At 34.3% G+C, this 17,500-nt stretch overlaps 1 protein-coding gene across 3 annotated transcripts in view; it reads right to left on the bottom strand.

Moving 5' to 3' along the window:
• The window catches only part of LOC136839612 (glutamate receptor ionotropic, kainate 2-like), a 180,838-nt gene that overhangs the window by 127,047 nt on the left and 36,291 nt on the right, over positions 1-17,500 (bottom strand). The gene's annotated exons all lie outside the window — the stretch shown is intronic.

The raw sequence follows: 17,500 nt of genomic DNA on the forward strand, positions 1-17,500 counted from the left end.
TTCGGGGATGAGATTAGGAGGGTTTATGCAGATTATGCAAATGCGTTTTAGGAAAGGAATATCCTGTATATGCTTACACAGGTATATACTTTGTTTGTGGCATATTAAACGAATTTTAGTCATTTGTTCATGACCGCAAATACACGTACACACACCTACACACTTGCATACATACACACAGTATACAAATATATATATATATATATATATATGTATATATATATATATATGTATATGTATATATATATATATATATATATATATATATATATATATATATATATATATATATAATTAATGCTGTCTCGCAAATAGCTTAATTTTGCATGTTAATGAAGGTTTCTCTCTTGCCAAAAGAAAGAATGTTTTTACTTCAATAGGGATGTTGCTGCCATCAATGGCAATTTATTATATTTACCATTCATGCCAGCCTTTGATGATATCATCCATCCGGCTTGATTTATTGAATTTATTAGTTGCATTTTCTTTCCCGAATAAGAAGCAGCCCCATATACTACGTTGGGGGAGTGTATATTATTCCTTGTGGGGTTAATAGATTTTATACTGGACACTCGAACCAAAACTGTTTAAAAATAGATAGAAAAACGTAAGAGACTAAGTCTAATATTGCTGCTGATTAGGAAAAACAATGCTTTGAGCAATCACTTTAGATCATATTCTTATCCAATTCAAGCGTCAAAATCACAAATTGCTTTCATAAATAGTAACTTCATCTACAGAAACTTTTGCAGTAGCAGCCTGAATTCAATATAGGAAAAAAATTATTTTAAAACTATTATCGGTCTCTTCAAAACAGAGCAACACTGCTTTTCCAACTAATGAAAATCCTCATAAATAACTGATAAACTGACCCAGAATTTAAATAAATACCTAATTAGACTCGTCAGATACTTGCCCCTTCTGTCTGGAGAACCATGAACGAGCCCTAATGGCACCATTTGCCTTATATACTCCTTGCTTTTGTTTCATGTAAACCATCTTTCCAAAGGTAATAAATACGGCCAGTATATATTTCACTTGAACATTTTCGTTTGTTGGGACGAAATAATACCTAGTATTTCCTGTCCACTTCCGTCTTCCCCTGCCTGACCTTAATGAAGTGCTCTATCATATTTCACCGTTTCAGTAAGAAGCATTTAGTAATGCAAATGAGTAAATACTGCACGGGTGTCCCCACATACACACTGTGTGTGTGTGTGTGTGTATGTATATATATATATATATATATATATATATATATATATATATATATATATATATATATATATATATATATATATATATATATATACATGCATATATATATATAGCAATCTCCCAGCAGAATTATACTCAGCTTACTCATCTAGCAGGGAATAACTGTTGTTATATTATATAGTTACTGTTATCTTTTGATCTCCTAAATTCATTGTTTTTAATTGTTTTGTGTTCATTCTTTTCAAATAGCAAGCAGTTGAGGTAAAGTTTAAAAATCACTGTTTCCACACCATAACATTATGATCAATATTATTCACCATATTGTTGCTGGTTTATGGATATACAAAAGACATTTTGCATTTTAGTCTTTTTATAATTCCTATTTTATTGTGCAGGCTTTTGTCTGTCCGCCCTCAGATCTTCAAAACTACTGAGGCTAGAGGGCTGCAAATTGGTATGTTGATCATCCACCCTCCAGTCATCAAACATACCAAATTGCAGCCCTCTAGCCTCAGTAGTTTTTATTTTATTTAAGGTTAAAGTTAGCCATAATCGTGCATCTGGCAACGATATAGGACAAGCCACCACCTGCCCATAGTTAAAGTTTCATGGGCCGCGGCTCTTACAGCGTTAAACCGAGACCACCGAAAGATAGATCTATTTTAGGTGGTCTCGATTTTAATGTACAGATAACTCGATTGCGCCGAAGAAACTACGGCGCATTTTTCTTTGTTTTATGAGGACAATAAAATTGATATCTACTGTATTTAAAGTGGCAAATATTTTATACATTATAACATTACTATAGCATTACATGTTGAATATCCAAAGCGTAAGACTGTTATTATCTTTATTAATATTGAACATTAGGATTTATAATAATCAAATGGGAAAAAAAATCTACAGAAGCATCCGGATCCAGCAGTATCCGGATTGGAATGCAAAATTATTCGGTTCCAGATTGATCTCATAATCATATCAAATCTTCCTGGGTCCATAAGACCATCATTCCACGAAATCACATTAAAATCATAGAATAACCGCGTTGAATTCACTGAATGACTTAAGCTGAAATTAATGAATACCTTCTCAAGATAATGAGGCAAGACGCGTTAGTTTATCGCAGTGCATTTGACGATAGCAATTTCCTATCTGACCTTCAACCTCTAGAACTGCCCTTGACTGACTGCTCTCTGCGCATAGCCTTCATTTGTGGAAAATGCACGCCAAATATGCAGTCTCTAGTTCGCATGGTTCAGAAGTCATGGAGCTTTAAAAAGAAATTACCTTAAAGGACGAAACTGACCTACAGAGGCAGAGGTCACACGGATCTATAAATAATAATTTTGATCAGAATCCGGATATAAAGCCATTTTGAAATGTAATCCCTTTTATTCCCTCCACAGAATTTCGCAGCAAATATTTCTGAGATATTTTATGGACTGAGAGACAGTGATAAATGCGTAATATCCGTACAGCTTCGTTAGCAGACGCAATCAAGGCAATTGTCAAGTTTAGATCCGCGTTCTTAATGAATGGCTTTGAATCTGATAACGAGGCACAAGCTGGAAAAATGTCAACGCAGTTTCACCCTAAAATGTTCGAACGGCAAAAGACTTTTGCCTAAATAGGTAAACCTTTTCAGGAATCCCAAACATTATTACCCAGGTTTGTCCTGCAAGCACTGTTGTTAATTCATTTCCTTGTTTCTCGTAATGAATAGCATTACCTGCTATAACGAAGTCTGTCTGCTTGTGTGATATTTTGTTTGTCATTCCATTCTGGTCACAATACTCCACTGATGGATTTCCTGGAAAATTGTCGGATTCAGATTAAGTTTATATTGATTTTAGGAAAAAAAAATAATGCGCCGAAGTTTCTTCGGCGCAATCGAGTTTTCTGTACAGCGTATAATGCTGTATGAAACTCTCAGCCAGGGCCCATGAAACTCTCAGCCGCGGCCAATGAAACTTTCAGCCACGGCCCCGTGGTGGCCTGTGTCGTTGGAACCTATAACGGTGCCAGGCGCACGATCATGGCTAACCTTAACCTCAAATAGAATAAAAACTACTGAGGCTAGAGGGCTGCATTTTGTTATGTCTGATGATTGAAGGGTGGATGATCAATATAGCAATTTGCAGCCCTCTAGCCTCGATAGTTTTGAAGATCTGAGGGCGGATAGAAAAAGTGTGCGGACGGATAGACGAATAGCCGTCTCAATAGTTTTCTCTTACAGAAAACTAAAAACATGAATTCTCTAAATCCTTTCTTGTTTTGTTTCAGTCTCTTGAATATGTCTCTCCTTTACAGTTTCATTTCTGATGCATAAAGTCTTTAGTGTCCTATTTTATTTAGCAGGCGTAGTGCTTACCAAACAAAACCGCTGGCACCGCAAAAATTATATTTTTACAGAATGGAAATAAGTAGAAGTTTCTGCAGTCCTGTCTTAACAAATTCGCTCTTAAAGCAACAAGTGTCTGTTAATCCTCTGTGATCGATTCTGTCATCGTTCCCTTAATTATAAAGCCTAAAATTAATTTTCACAATATTTATTTCATTACAATTTATTTATATAAGAAAAAGTAAAAACACCATTAAAGAGTCACTGTAACAAGGTATGAAAAATGCAGCGCAACTTTCTGGTTGATTTATCGTGAAACCAAAGACAGTGGCAATGTAAAAGTAATGTTTCTCGTAAAAATTTTTTTAACCGGTCTTTTATTACTTTATTCTTAAGAGCAAGAGAGAAACGCTCTGCTATAAGAATATTATGACGTTAAAGATGTATTTCCTTCAACTAAAATTCTATCTGATGTTGAAAAGGATGCTCTACCTAAAAGATTAAGTTTGAACGGGTTTCCCAGAAAATTTGTCCTTTTGTATTGAAAAAAAGGTAGTGTGTATAAATACATTCAATTATGTGTAAGTATATAATCTTATCTATGTATTCATTTGTGAGTGTCTGCGTATGCGTGCGCGTCCGCGCATGCGCTAATGTTGTTTAGGTATAAATGAATATTTCATTGACGTTTAAGTATGTATAAATGCTTTAGTGTGCTCTAAAAATGAAATAGTCAGAAAACAAGTAAAAAATGAGCCAAAGTTTCTTCGGCGCGATCGAGTTTTCTATACAGCGTATAATAAGGCCACCGAAAATAGATCTATCTTTCGGTGGTCTCGGTATAATGTTGTATGAGCCGCGTCCCAGGACACTTTAGCTACGGCCCGGTGTGGCCTATCCTAATCGTTGCCAGACGCACGATTATGGCCAACTTTAACCTTAAATAAAATAAGAAACTACTGAGGCTAGATAGCTGCAATTCAGTATGTTTGATGACTGGAGGGTGGATGACCAACATACCAATTTGCAGCCCTCTAGCCTCAGTAGTTTTTAAGATCTGAGGGCGGACAGAGAAAGTGCAGACAGAACAATTGTGGACGGACAGACAAAGCCGGCACAATAGTTTTCTTTACAGAAAACTAAAAAAGAGTTAACAGATTTCTCTTGAAAAAGAAAAGGTTCAGGTGAGAAGTTTGAAGGGAAAAGCGACCTATTTTTAAGCGTCTTGAGTTACCACCTTTCCGCATTCATTGAGAGTCAGGGAGAAAATAAAAAAAGTTTATATTTCATTGTTAGTTCTCCGTTTTAACTTTCCGTAACTGTTTTTTTTTTAACCTTTTTGTCTAATTTCAATTGTTTATTGGATTCTTTCGCTCCTGCGCACTGAATGGATTTATTCTGATAGACTTAGAAAGAGAGCATTGCAGATGAAGCCCAGTTTATTTCTAAAATCTATGGTTTCCTCTCTTCTTCGTCTTGTTGTACTTCATATTATTACTACTATTATCATTATTATTATTATTATTATTATTATTATTATTATTATTATTATTATTATTATTATTATTATTATTATTATTATTATTATTATTATTATTATTACTGAACTTCAAGGATCATGTTTAAAAGAGATCTGTCTAACAAATCCTTTACTTCGAAGGTCAGTAGGCTAATTATTTCAATTATGGCTTGTACGGGCACCTATCTATCTTCTATATGTATGTATATATGTATGTATATATATATATATATATATATATATATATATATATATATATATATATATATATATATATATATATATATATATATATATATATATATATATATATATATATTTGTCTGTGTATATCCAGCAATTAAAAGACAAATAGAAAATAAATAAAAATACGAGATAATTTATCACAAAATATATAAAAACAAAATTATTATGATATGAAAAAATGTCTGATATATTTCTCGTTCTTTATCCAAAAATATCTAGTAAGTGTTGACCCGACGTCGGTAAAAAAAAAAAAAGAGGTGGCTACTTGTCGAATCCAATTTTTTTAGTTATTCGTTTCCATTTTGTAAAAAAAAAATCCCCTTTTACAGTATTTCGTTTTGTTCTACCTACCAGAAAAGACCAGAATGTCGGGAGAATTTTAGGGAAAAAGGGAGGTTTCTTCATTGTGAAGGGTAGAATTTGGACGAGGAAGACTTTTGTGAGAGTAGTTCTCGTGGGTAGAAGAATTCTTCTAATTTTCAGGGTAAGGTTAGATCTTTGTATGTTTTTTTTTTTTGTTATCATTTGTACAATAACAATGAAACTGAACGAATGGTTACTCGATTTGTTTTTCAAGTTTTGTTACAACATTCCATGCATGTATACACTAACTTAGGTTGTTATTCATTAATCTGGTGTAAAAATAAAAGCAATATTTGTCAGTTATTTTCAAGATTTTCTTTTTTCACGGGATGTCAGACTATAGCCGATGACAGAACTTATCTAAGAATAAATTGCTATGAGCTATAAATTTTACTATAATCTTTAAATTGCATAATTATGACACCACGAATAAAGTACAAACTTAATACTTTTAATTGTATTCTACTGAAAACGTATTAAACTTGAGTATTGCCTTGAGTTAAATAATTTCCGTCTCCTAAAAAAAGTATTAAAAACAGAACCAATTCCTTTCTCTCTCTCTCTCTCTCTCTCTCTCTCTGTAGATGATTTCGGGAATCGCCGAGTACAAAATAAAATGAACCAAAAACAAAAAACAAAACAAAAAAACAAAAAAATATGAGAAAGAGATATCAGAAAAACCGCTGGGTACTGATACCCCTCGTCAATCGTCGGGTCGTAAATCTCTCTCTCTCTCTCTCTCTCTCTCTCTCTCTCTCGTGTTATTAATGAGGCCAAAGTCACCATCCCCGAGAAGTGACGTGTGTAATACGGTTCCGGAGAGATCATGAGAAGTTGGACCCTTGACCCTCCACCACCCCCAAAAAAAAAAAAAAAAACTCATCAACCCCACTCTCGCCCCACCCCTATAGTTCTTTAATGGATTCGGTTTGTTTTTGTTAGTTTGCTCTCATTTCCACCTGTTTGCATTGGCTTTCTCCACGGGCTTTCTCTCATTTGCTCATTTGTTTACGGGACTGGGAGTCTAAATATGAATTATGTTTTCCCACTGGGTCTTTAATTTTTCTTACTGGTTTAAGTCGTTGCGATGGGGTATATCTATTATTGTTCGTATGCAAATGAGATTTAATGGTAAATACAAAGAACCTATTGGTTAAAAGTTTGGTTTCTTTTCGTGTAGCCAAACCTTAATTTTGGTTTTGAAAAAATGTACTGTTAAGAATAATTTGGATTTTTTTCCAATACTGTGTATGCCAAGTTTCCTGAAAATAAAGATATGTTGACGTCACCAATGCATTTTCCTCTAAAAACTATGTATATATATATGTGTGTGTGTATAAATAGCTATATGTATATACAGTATATACATACATATATATAAATATATATATATATATATATATATATATATATATGGATATATATGTATGTATGTATGTATGTATATACATACATACATACATACATACATACATACATACATACATACATACATACATACATACATACATACATACATATCAGACCAACAAAATACAGTGAGATATACGTAAATCGTTCATAAACCCATGACAGAAGTATGATTCAGCATATACTGTAATAACAGCAAACTTTCAACACTAACTTGGCAACAAGTGAAAAAGAGATATTTCTATTGTTTCATAACGCATGAGAATTCAATATCATATAAAAGCCTGGATAACATTAATTAAAGGTTGAGCAGAAAATAGTAACGTTCTTTTTTTTTATATTGCAGGAAGACTCAGTTAGAAGAAGAAGAAGAAGAAGAAGAAGAAGAAGAAGAAGAAGAAGAAGAAGAAGAAGAAGAAGAAGAAGAAGAAATGTTGATTTGTTGCCGAGTAGTTGCAAAAATGACAGCAATATCATGACTCGTGAGGCTCACATCAAACTGATAAATCTAGCTTCTCTCTTTCTGATAAAAACAACAGGTATTTCCAATGATTTTGCCCATATCTTTTCTGTTCATGCTCTTCTGAATAAATTCTCAGAATATACTTGCCAAAAAATTACGAGTATTAACGGCTTGAACACCATTTTTATAGGCGGTGAACTTTTTATTATTTTATTTTTACCTGTGTCTAAAGAATGGTGTAGTGGTATATTTATGACAGTCTCTTTTTCATGGTTTTGTTTAAAAATGGTTAAATCAATCCATAAAATACCATGGAAGGAAAATAACAATCTGTGGAGATAAAATAAAAAAAAGACATGCCAAATCAACCGTTCTTTTCCGATGTCTTTATTCTCTGTCTGTTATTTTTTATCCTCATCGTGACATCTGTCCAATTTCTGTCTCGAGACGAGCTTTTTTCCCACTTGGATTCGAAAGGCGGCGGAAAGAGGCAAATGGTACCTAATGACTTTTTCATTTTCTTTCCTGGAATTTTTCGTCTTCTTGAAATAAAACAAAGATAGGTTTAAATCCGTAAGACAAAAACAGTTTCATTTTGGTTTTGTGTAAAAAAAAAAAAAAATTATTGAGATGGCTTTATCTCTACGTCCCCAATTTTTCTGTCGCCCCCAGATCGTAAAAACTACTGAGGCTAGAGGGCTGCAAATTAATATGTTGATCATCCACCCTCCAATCATCAAACATACCAAATTGCAGTCTTCTATCATCAATAGTTTTTATTTAATTTTAAGTTAAAGTTAGCCATAATCGTACTTCTGGCACCTCTATAGGCACCAACAACACAGGCCACCGCTGGACCGTGGCTGAGTTTCATGGCCGGTGGCTGAAAGTTTCATACAATATTATACGCTGTACAGAAAACTCGATTGCACCCAAGAAACTCCAGCGCATTTTTTACTTGTTTATTGGTGTTTCTTATTCATTAATTACTTACTAATAAAAGGAGATTTGTCTGGATGCTAAGGGGGAACGTTTAGATTTTTTAAACGACTTGAAAATATTATACTTCCTGCATTCAAATGAATGACAAACGGGTTTACTGACTTATTAATGTTAATTCCTTTAAAAATCTACGCTTAACCAAAATAATAATGAACATTCTTGTTATAGGCATTGTTAGTTAACAAAATATAACAGCAATGTAGCGAACGCAAAATACGTACATTCAGGGAAATAGACAAATTATAAAACTCTTTGAAAAAGTTCCTTAATGAATTCAGCTATTTCATCAAGACATGCGCACGAGCATACCGCACACACACACGCAAATCTTCACACACATAAATACTGACACACAAAGAACACCAGAAAAAAATAACATCTTAGCCTAGGCTTGCTGACAGGGGTTAAGCAAGAGCCTCTCCAAGAATAAAGCCTCCTCTTGACGCTAGGCCTCAGGCCATGAACATCTTACCTCTCTGGATACGCATTCTACCTCGAGATGATGTTGGGTGAGCCGTTGCAAAGAGCAAGTCGACAGGAAATGAATTTTTATGGTAAAGTAGGAGACGAACCACACGTGTTGGTTCTCAGCTATGGAATGTTATTTTGGAGGATTAAGTAAGTTGATTTTAAATAATGTCAGCCATAGTTTTTTTTTGTAAGGAAATGTATTCTTAACTAAAATAAGGAAATAAGAAATCTAACTACACTTTCTTCAACTACACAAGAGCAAAGGAAATGAAATGTCAGCGAAAAACATTGCCTTTTGACATAGATGGGCAAATCAAAAGGTTTAGAAGAAGAAACTTTGATATATAAACATGAAAATTTAGACTTTACTGATATTAAGTATTAAATAGAATATAATTTACTATACTATATCTCATCTTTTCTTGAAAGTTACTCATTTCACGTACAAACAGTTCGTACCCTTGGTTAACTTAAGTTCTAAATCTAAGGGGAATTCAAGGCACTAAAAAAAGAGACAATACTAAATATAAAGTAAAGTTCAGGCAAGAATTCCAAATCTGGCTGTGGTTAGAAAAGAAATTAATAGAGCCTCTAACACAACCAGCATATTCTGGCATAAAATTGAAGGATGATGGTGGCAGTGAATGAGCTCTTTTTCTCAAGTCTATAATCGTGATTCAAAAGAGAAAATTCAGATTATGTTACCCGTGGTTGAAGGGTATTCCCAGAATTTGCATATTTTAGGACGGTGAGTATGTAATGCTAAAATGATAAAGACAGTTTGAAATTGCTGTCATAGAGTTACCATACACTAGGCATTTTTCTTTTTTTTATACTAAATCTAAAGCCTTTCCAACGAAGAACAAGTAAAAAATGCGCCGAATAAAGGTTTCTGTACAGAGTATAATCAAGGCCACCGAAAATAGATCTATCTTTCGGTGGTCTCGGTATAATTCCGTATGAGCCGCTGCCCATGAAACTTTAACCACGGACCGGTGGTGGCCTGTCCTATATCGTTGCCAGGCGCACGATTATGTCTAATTTTAACCTTAGATAAAATAAAACTACTGAGGCTAGATAGCTGCAGTTTGGTATGTTTGATGACTGGAGGGTGGATGATCAACATACCAATTTGCAGCCCTCTAGGCTCAGTAGTTTTTCAGACCTGAGGGCGGACAGAAAAAGTGCGGGCAGAAAAAGTGCGGACAGAAAAAGTGTGGACAGAATAAAGTGCGGACGGACAGACAAAGCCGGCACAATAGTTTTCCTTTACAGAAAACTAAAAGTCATGTCCAGTGCGTGAACGTGAGTTAAGTATAATCTTAGCTAACGCCTTTTCAAACATTTTTAGGACAACTAAAATATTAATTCAGTTCTATGGCATTAGTTTAATAAACGTTCAATTTTATTTATACGGACTTTACTTGATTTAGAGGACCAAGGTCTTATAACGAAGTTTCCTTTACTTTATGATAAGCTTGAAGAATGGTCAAAATTGTCTTTCTTTTTATAATCCTTTCAGAGGCTTTAGCCGGTACTTTGCAAATCTAAAATCTATTCTATGGAGCTAATTCAAGCAGTTTTAAGAATGTTTCTCGTAAGCTCGTCTTCAAACTAAATGAACATAAAAAAAAATGATCACGAAAATAATTAAAATAACTCAATTTATTTAAATAAAATCCAACGAGAAAGAAATGTATGACTCATTAGCCCCAGATGACAAATCGTGATTAGATCTTGAGCACGCCATGACCGACCTCAAGAGCGCACACAAGTGAATTACACTCTTTGGGCAATCCCTGATGAACGACGGCCTTCTTACTTCATTCCACTTGTCACCATGAATCATCAGCGTTAACGGCTGATCTGCAATTCGGTGGAGGTGACGTATGGCCTATCAGACACTTAATGTTACATTGCCTGTCACCGACTTGACGCAAATAGATAAGGCATTACCTGCTGTAGCGAATTAACAGACCGTTGATTTCCCCTGACTGGTTAGTGCTTTAACCTGACGAAAATCAGGATTGAACAGAGTGACACCTTACCGCTATCAATATTCTAAACGCGGCCGTGAATGACGAACCGTTTAACGGATATATTTTTAGCTCCTTTTTTCTTTCGTGACTTTTTTTTTTTTATTGACGTGACTCATCGTCACCTAATTACCTCACGCTTTAAGCGGGCATGATCTACAGGGCTCATCAATGGCACTGAGGTGGCACTGTGGTGGCACTGACATGTGAAGCCTATCGTATCACGGAGTGATCAACCATTGCGATTTTCACATCAACATGATAAGTAAGACGTAGCACCATTTTTCTCTTGGCGATTAATTCGAAAAGGTAATTTTTATGTGCAATAACTAATCAGGCTTTGACCTATTACTAGTAAGGAGTAGCCGTTTTTATAAAGAAATATTTCACAGAAGATGCATAGCTCTATATTTTCTCTATATTTTTCTCTTGGCGATTAATTCGAAAAGGTCATTTTTATACGTAATAACTAATCAGGCTTTGGTCTGTTACTAGGAAGGAGTAGCCGTTTTTATAAAGAAGTGTTTCACAGAAGATGCATAGCTGTGTGTGTGTGTGTGTGTGTGTGCCAAAATGTAATGGTGAGAAGAGGAGAGAACCGCTTCCAAAATCCGTTGGATTGTCCCAGTAAGTTTACATCCATTTCATGCTATGTTGAATTTCATTATTTTATCCTACTCCGTGGAAAGATAATAATGTAAAATAAGAAAAATATAGAAACGGAAGACATTTGCTAAGATATGCTTTTGTCAACAAGTCTCTCTCTCTCTCTCTCTCTCTCTCTCTCTCTCTCTCTCTCTCTCTCTCTCTCTCTCTCTCTCTTTATATCTACCTACCTATCTATCTATCTATGTTGAATTTTATTATTTCATCCAATTCCGTGATAAGAAACTAATGTAAAATATGAAAAAAAGTAGAGAAAGGGACGACATTTAGTACCATGGGCTTTTGTCAACAATTCTCTCTCTCTCTCTCTCTCTCTCTCCCTACCTATCTCACTATCTACCTGTGTTGAATTTCATGTTTTTATCACAATCCGTGATAAGAAACTAATGAAAAATAAAAAAAGTAGAGAAAGGGAAGACATTTACTAAGATATCCTTTTATCAACCAGTCTCTCTCTCTCTCTCTCTCTCTCTCTCTCTCTCTCTCTCTCTCTCTCTCTCTCTCTCTCTCTCTCCCCTTACCTACCTACCTTTCTCTCTATGTTGAATTTCATTTTTCCATCACAATCCGTGATAAGAAACTAATGTAAAATAAAAAAAAAGTAGTAGAGAAAGGGAAGAATTTACTACATATCCATCTGTCAAGAAGTCTCTCTCTCTCTCTCTCTCTCTCTCTCTCTCTCTCTCTCTCTCTCTCTCTCTCTCTCTCTCTCCCTGCCTACCTATCTATCTATCTATTTGTCTCTCTTTCTCTCTTTACATCCATTTGCTATTGTTCAGGCCGGCGAGGGCCAAAATTCAATAAACGTACACCCATTTCGCACCGTGAGAGCATGACCACTTTCCTATTCAAGGCTCCGCGAAATGGAATTTATTTTGAACTTATGGGTTATTTCCAGCCAGGCTCCTCGAGGGCTTAGACGCTTCAAATATGTAAGGCGTGTTGAAAGTCTTATAAGGTTAGACTTGCGTAACTCGGCTAGAAGAGGTGAATGCGGAAGGAAAGATTCGCGCTACAGGAAATGCAATGTGCGACTGCTTGTGATGTACAAATGTTACGGCGGTTTGTATATATGCACATGTTTAAAACTGTGAATTTTGTACGTGAATTTGTAGCGTAATACACATGCGTACCCACACACAAACATATACGTGTATGTCTAACTATATACATATATATATATATATATATATATATATATATATATATATATATATATATATATATATATATATATATATATAAATATATATATATATATATATATATATATATATATATATATATATATATATAAAGATATATGCATACATACATACATACACACACATATATGTATATATATATACATATATATGCATATATAAATATATATGTACACACACACACATATATATATATATATATATATATATATATATATATATATATATATATATATATATATATATATATATATATATACATATATATATATATATATATATATATATATATACATACATACATACATACATATATATAAACCACGTTAGCAGCGTAACAGCAAGGTCAGTAAAAGGTCAGGTGAACAAAGAATGGAGAAACGTAAAACACTTCCCAGTTCCTCTGGATAAACATCCAAGACTCGGATGAAACCGCAAGACCTGAATTGAGATAACAAGAGAATTTAGCCGCAGAAAAACACAGCAAGACAACCGAGAATTCGAAAGATATTCTGCATACTGAATAAGACGAACATATGTAAAGTAAAAACAGGATCTTACTGCTCTCGATATATGTCATCAGAATTCAGTGCCCTAATACAATTCTCCTTGCGTCTGAATAATTTACTGGCATTTTTAGCTTCTGTTTATTAATTTGTTACTTTTTTCTTTTTTTTTAATAGGTGATCTCTTCTTTCTGTATTTTCCTTTATCTCGTGTTGATTTATTTCTAATGAACACCATATTCTTTGGAAGCTTGAATTTCAGGTCAATGGCTCTTTCGGCCTTGTTCCAAATGAATAGGGTTCATGTTCTGAATAATAATAATAATAATAATAATAATAATAATAATAATAATAATAATAATAATAATAATAATAATAATAATAATAAAGAAACGAAGGCAATAAAGTACAAACAAAAAATTTCTCAACCGTGAAAAATAAATTGTATAACCACAGCTGCCTATCAAAACCTATTTATATCGTAAGTCATCTGTATTACCCCAGGTAGAATCGGTAGATAAATACCAATTAAAAAAAAAAATAAAAAATGCGCCGAAGTTTCTTCGGCACAATCGAGTTTTCTGTATCGCGTACAATCAAGGCCACCGAAAATAGATCTATCTTTCGGTGGTCTGGGTATAATGCTGTATGAGCCGCAACCCATGAAACTTAACCATGGCCCAGCGGTGGCCTGTCGTATACCGTTGCCAGACGCACGATTATGGTTACATTTAACCTTAAATAAAATAAAAACTACTGAGGCTAGAGGGCTGCAATTTGGTGTATTTGATGGCTGGAGGGTGGATGATCAACATACCAATTTGCAGCCCTCTAGCTTCAGTAGTTTTTAAGATCTGAGGGCGGACAGAAAAAGTGCGGACAGAATAAAAGTGCAGACGGACAGACAAAACCGGCGCAATGGTTTTCTTTTACAGAAAACTAAAAACTGCTAAATCAAGCAGCTCTTAAAAAAGAAAGTCAATACCATTTTATTAGAGCGACCCATACCTGTCTTTGGAGCTCGATCGCAAATCCCAAGCATTAAGTCTTCCTGCAGCGCCATCGTATTGTTGAGGGTTTAAAACGCTGTTAAATGAATATTTATACGGGATTTGCTCGCACCCTTTCTGCCCGGTCAGCCTCCCGTGTTTCTTTCATCTCCAGATTTTAAAGATTTGTCTCCGTTTTTATTTTATGTATATACATGCATGCGTACTTACATACACACAGATACACACATATATATACATATATATATATGCTATAATATATATATATATATATATATATATATATATATATATATGTATGTATGTATGTATGTATGTATGTATGTATGTATGTATGTATGTATGTATGTATGTATGTATGTAGGTATGTCTATATAGGTGCGTGTGTAAGTCTGGGTAGGTTTATGTTTACTTCCGAGCTTAAGTGTACGAATTCATACAATACACACACAAACACACATACACACGCACACATATATACTGTATATATATATATATATATATATATATATATATATATATATATATATATATATATATATATATATATTTTAGCATAATCAACGTAGCATACTGCCTTGTCTAATTAACAGGAAAACACCGTTTGGTTGCACATGCAAAATAATACAAATTCCATTGACGGCGTTATTCAATCGTTCAGCATTGAGCAGAAAATATCAGACGTTAAAAATCAAGACTGATTGTTGATGTGGTCATCATTGCATCCGTATTGTGGACTAATTGCACTGAAAAGAAATAATCTGTAAATCTAACGACCTATTCGTCATAATATCGTTTTGGTGTGGAAATTAGTATTTATGTAAATATGTAAACGAATTTCTAGTACCATTATTTACTAGGAGCTATATGAAAGTCACATATACATATTTTGTAGATGTGGAAAAACTAAGACTTCTAACGATTGAAACACCCAGTTAGTTATATTCGCAGCGTTTGCTCACTTTCACAGATATTCTGACTTTTGAGTTTCTGTTCTCCTTATTGATGAAATAAGGAAAAAACAAAAATATCTAAATTCATCAGTAAAATCCTAACAACTACAAGATCACTTTGACAGGCTGATTTTATAACGAGATATTTGATTGAAGACAAGTAATCCATTCAGCCCTAAAATGGAAGACCGCAGTATCTGCAAAGATACAAAACTGAGAAAAATGGTAGATACTCCCTTGCCTTACTACTGATTTTGCAGATACTGCAAATGGGACCCCCTAAATACTCGTGGAAAGCATTGAAGAATCGTTCTGAAACTGCAGTAACTTGTGTATTAGTGTTCCACGAGCCCAACGGGTGGCATATCTCAATTTCGAAAATTTCGCAGACACTGCAGTTTTCCATTTTAGACCAACATTGTCATCTTTGTTATCAAACCCATCCATTTGTTTCATTTATTTTATGAAGAAGCACCCACCTGTATTAACCAGATCGAAGCTGAAAGAAGCAAGATACATAGATGACATTCTGTGAATCGTTCATTCCTGCAGACTTTAATCTAAGCCTCTTTTTGTTGTTTCGTGTTGATTCAGATATTTCCTTTCCCTTTCAGGGTTTAGTTGGATAATGGAATTTAGTGAGGTTATTCCCCTGGGCCTAGATTTACGAATATTTGCCGTATTCTGTTTTTTTTTTTTTATGTATTTTGCAGGGTAGTATCGGAAAAATGTTCGGGATTTGTACGGAAAATAGATTATTGGACGTCAGTTAATTTGCCGGGGGGATTTTTATCAGCTTGTATTTCTAAAAGATTTATAGGCTACACACACACACAAACACGCACCATAAGCACACACATATGCACACAAACACACACAATATACATACATACATACATACATACATATATATATATATATATATATATATATATATATATATATATATATATATATATATATATATATATTTACATACGTTACCATAAGACTTTTTCCAACTTGGAGGCGGAATCGGTAGAAGTTATAACCCCTTCCCTTTTTAGCAACATTTTTTTTTATAGTGGGCGGGGGGGAAGGGTGTGAGATGGGCGGAATGAGGTCGCTAGCGCCACGCCCTTCCTCGGTGACTTTCAATGAGTTTCTGCCCCGACGTCATCTGTCACCAGGTATTAAATTTGACTCGAAAGTCCACTTTTTTTTTTTTTCTTCACAAAATGCAATATATCATTGGTTTTACATAAAAATTCATTCCTCCAACTTTATACAGTGAATAAAACCCTTCTGTTCATCCTGATAACAATGAAGAACATTATCCCAGTCTTTTTAAGAGGTGAAATACACCACTGGTCTTCGCTCAAGTTGAATTATTCCCATCCCCTTTCCAGGCGGTAAATTCTTTGCATAAGCTCTCTCTCTCTCTCTCTCTCTCTCTCTCTCTCTCTCTCTCTCTCTCTCTCTCTCTCTCTCTCTCTCTCTCCATATTTTAGTTCCATCAAGAAAAGCTGTTTCTTCCACGTGATGTTCACGCTATGAGCCATATAGGATTTAGCTTGCATATACCACATACAATTCATTATAAGTGGTAACGAACCTTACACTTAGTGAATTTGATAACAAAGAATAATTGTTTTATGTGACATTAGAGGAAACTTAGGTCATATACTCGCGAGTTTAACTTCATTAGAGAAGAAGGTAAATACGTATATATATCTACTGATTGTTTTTGAGGTAAAGAGCCAAAGCTAAATGAAAATGTAATTCTACAGGCAATTATTATTTCTGCGTTAACGGAACAACGTCAGAATGAATGACAAGAATACAATGATAAACATGCAAGCGAAACATTTTTCTGTATCTCACAAACAAACATCCGTATACATACCATTACCATACTACAACGGAAACAAATCTAGAATTTTCCCTATTTCATCTGACCCGTTTCCTTCTTAAGGACGAAATTTCATTTTCTTACTGATGCATCTCAATCAGAGGAATGTCCATTCCCCCTGGGATGCGGGAAAGGAATGAGCACCGAGATTTCTGATTGGTAATCCCATGCAGGAATCCCTTGCAGGAAATCATGACTGA

The sequence above is a fragment of the Macrobrachium rosenbergii genome, chromosome 6 (assembly GCF_040412425.1).
Source record: "Macrobrachium rosenbergii isolate ZJJX-2024 chromosome 6, ASM4041242v1, whole genome shotgun sequence".
NCBI lineage: Eukaryota > Metazoa > Arthropoda > Malacostraca > Decapoda > Palaemonidae > Macrobrachium > Macrobrachium rosenbergii.